A 4203-nucleotide genomic window follows, 5' to 3' on the forward strand; every position below is an offset into this window, starting at 1 on the left:
AAAAAGCTTTTTCTTTCCCAGCCAGTTTTCTTGCTTTACAACTTCATTCTTCATACAAATTTTCATTTTTCTCTTTTCTTCGATTCAACTGATCAACTAAAGTGACTGACCAACGAGCTTGTAATTAATATTTTCTTTTTCTAATCTTGTTATGTTTTCATTGTTTAAATTATGAAGCACCCATATTTTTTTGAGTTGTTATCTCTACATGTCAAACACATTGTGGCAACATTCATTTAACACTCGTTTTTTTTGAATTGTTATCTCTACATGTCAAATATATTGCGGATACAGTACTCATTTAACACTAGTCTGACACACGTGTTTAAGTATTTTTGTATTTAATTGTATCTTAATAAAAATAAAAAATACTTTTTTAATTTGGACACTCCTAAATATTATTACGTATTAGTTGTATCCAATTTTATTCTTAATTTATATTCTTAAAATGAGTTTAAAAATAATATATATTATTATTTATTATTGCAAAGAATTATTTTAAATACTTTACATAATTAAAAAAATATTAAAAGTTTAAAACTAATTAAAATATAATTATAATTTATCTAAAAAATACTTTATATTTTATGTATATGCTATGTTTACTTGTTTTATAAAAAACTAAAATTTACGTATCCGTATGTCCCATATCATATTGTGTCATGTGTCTGTATATTAGTATTTATATTTTATAGGTTAATTAAAAATGGATTGTGCTAAATTGTTTTATTAATAAAAATTAAATTTTTTATTTTTAATATTAGGTCATAAAAGTTCTATAGTACCATATCATAATAATAATTATAGTGTAAACGAATGTACGAAATTATTATTACAGCATAAATTTAATACAATAATTATAATTAAGATTAATTAAAACAAAACCTCTTTTTTTGTATAATATTTCATCAAGTGGACTTCATTCCTAATAAGAGCATTTTTTTTCTCTTCGTGTATATGTATGAATCCTGATTGGTCCATTGATGCCAATAATGTTATTGCATTATATGTCGTAATCTTATCTTCAGTTTAATGAGAGCTAAAAAGAATAGATGAACTATCCCTCCTTCTATATAACAAAATATAGATTTTAAGAAAACATTTTAATTATATTGGACCCAATCAACTAATGTTGTATGGCATATGCAATACACACATCACTCCAATCATTTATAAGATCAGAGAATCAAGGTGGAAAGTTATTCTTCTCCACATGCTAGGTACATTCTTTTTCCTAGCTAGCATGATTTTTTTTAAAAAAACATATAGTATTGAAAAAATTTCAAGTGTACCGAAAATATCGGTGTTTCAATTGTTTTAACTGTTGATTTCAATTAATATATATTATATATATTTTTTATAATTCAGATTAACGGTTAAAACAATTAAAACACTGGTGTTCTCGATACACTTAAAACTCTTATTATGTTAGATCGTATAATATATATAATTATTTTGTAAAGTAAATTCAATTCTATCCAATATTGTTTGGAGGAATAGCCCAAATAAGTTCTTAAAAAAAATTCAGTTGAATATTTTAATTTTTAATAAATTTTAATTATTAAATTAATTTTTAAATTTTTATTTCTTTAGATAAATTAATTTTTACATTAGATTGTTTATCTATATATACATAGAGAGGCTGATATAAAAATTTAAAAAATTCACAAAAATTATTATAACAATCGATATGTCTAATAAAATAAAAGGTTAGAGTCTGATTTGATAATTAAAATTTGTTAAGACTTAAATTGTTCGACTAAAAATCTTTTTAAGACTGATTTATGATATTAATTTAGATCACATATACACTAATGAACTATTTATGTTTTCGAATAAAAAAAGTAAAAAAAAAAAATGAAAATGAAAACAAAGACTTGTGTGTAGCAAAAAATTACTACTTTTCCCCTTCTATAGTAGTGTATAATTTATAAATATTTCTGTAAGAATTTAATTAAAGCGCTTAGAGACAAGTTTAATATATCTGATGGGATAATCATCAAATAAATGCAATATAAAATTAATAAAACAATTACTTTAATTATCTCTTTTCCTAATTAAAAATTCAGGTAACAATGTAAACCCCAAAATTTCAAATCTCACTTCTTCAACACTCTTTAATTACAAATCTATGCTTCAGTCACATTCAGTTGAGACAATTTCATTTCTATTGACAAGTATTGAAAACAACAAAAGAACTTGAAATACGCTTCAACAATTGCATGATACGTAATTTATAATATATATATCACTTCAATAATAATAATAATGCATGCATTGACATGTAGGGTTTAGTAACATGTGATGTATAACATGGAAAAATGGGTGAAGTATTTTCCATGGCTTATCCATATAGAAGTTCCATTGCTGTGTAAATGGGACCTTATATAGTCCTTGTAGGATATGGCTTTACCATGGTCCATTATTATTTCGGTTAGTTAATCTTTATTTGAAATTTGAAGGGTCAGTGTCTTTGCCATACTTGTGTTGGTCACTTTTATCCGACATCTTTCTGAGTTCAAGCATCTACCACATTTATTCCGGAGATATCATCACTTCACTACTTCACTTCTTCCGAATAATGTATAAATTTAGTGTTTATTATATAGGCGTTCAATCATATTCGTAGTTTTTAGATAGTCATTTACGTAATTAAAATATAAAAAATAGTTATTTTTGTTGATAAAAAATTACGTAACTAAATGTATGTATAAATTTTTTTTACATTAACAGTATATCAAAATTAAATTTATAAATTTATACGTGTATTTTAGCTTTTTATATATATTTCAATTATACATCATAAAAGCACTTATTTTAAGAAATTAAATTAATAAAAAATTGCATAAATAATATATCTAACATGAATACATATACAAGAACTTTTTTTTATTTGAAGCGTAGATTTTTGCATAAGTTCTCTTTTTTTAGACTTTTTTATGATAAAAATTTTAATATTATGTCTAAAACTTATTTATACCAAAAACTTAAATCGACAGATGAAAGAACATGAATAATTATATTTAATATCAATCACTACTTTTTTCTTTCTTTTTGTTTAATAAGTAAGGTTATTATTAGTAGTATTAGAAAATATTAACTAATATTTACTAATTTTTTTATATAGAATATTATTTTTATTTAAGTAAAAATTTAAAAATTAACTTATAGTTTGTGAGACAAAATAATTTTTCTGTTATTTAATTTCAAGAAAAAAAAATTAAAATTATTGTTGGACGCATTTGTATGAGAATTGAGAAGTGAGATAAAAACAAATAAAATAATTTTAAAAATATTCATTCATAAAATAACTAATTGAACCCTTTATTTGATTTGTTTTGTCGTTTTTCCCAATTTTTTGTTTCTCTTTTTAATTTATTTCCATTCATTTTAAATTTATTGAAATTAAAAAGTGGTGTAAATTTATTAGGGAAGTGAGTGCATGTGTTATTACTCTATCCAGTGGTGGAGGTTAAAACAAAATTTTAGAGGAGTAAAAAATTTAATATTAAAATTTAATAATAATATTTATATTAAAATAAAATTTATAAAATCTTTAAGTTTGTTACTAATGAGATAATAAATAAATAATTTTACAGAAAAAAATATAAAATAGTTTATAATGGTGCTTTTCGAATCTTTAATGACTTAAAATCTTCAATAATTGAATTAGGACTAAATTTTTCAGTAATTTCTTTTTTCATTATTTTCATTGCTGAAAATTATCCCTCTATAGTAGCTGTAAAATTTGGAAGAATTAGGTCCAATTTGGCTAAATAACTTAAATAAGTTCTTTTGTAAAAAGAGGTTAAAGCATAAGGACTTTTATTAATAGTATCTTATAAATAAGTTATTTTGTGTTTGGATTTTTAGTTATAAAAGTACTTATTTTAAAGTTATAGCGTTTGGATAAATAACTCAAAAAATACAATTTTTTTTTACACAAGAGAATGAATATTAAAATAAGGGATAACGATGATAACAAATACTTTCCAATATTAAATGTTGATTTTACATAACCTAATCACTAATATTGTGTATGATATAGTAGGTGAAAAAAAATAAATATAAAATGTGTGTCAATGTATATTTTGTTGTTGTTTTTTATTTTTTGTACTCCTATTAGAACTCCCTTCTCTTTTATTGAGGTCAAGAACTTGCTATAATTAACTATGAAAATAATAGCAAGTTATAAAATCACAT

The sequence above is a fragment of the Arachis ipaensis genome, chromosome B2 (assembly GCF_059453495.1).
Source record: "Arachis ipaensis isolate K30076 ecotype BB chromosome B2, ASM5945349v1, whole genome shotgun sequence".
Lineage (NCBI taxonomy): Eukaryota > Viridiplantae > Streptophyta > Magnoliopsida > Fabales > Fabaceae > Arachis > Arachis ipaensis.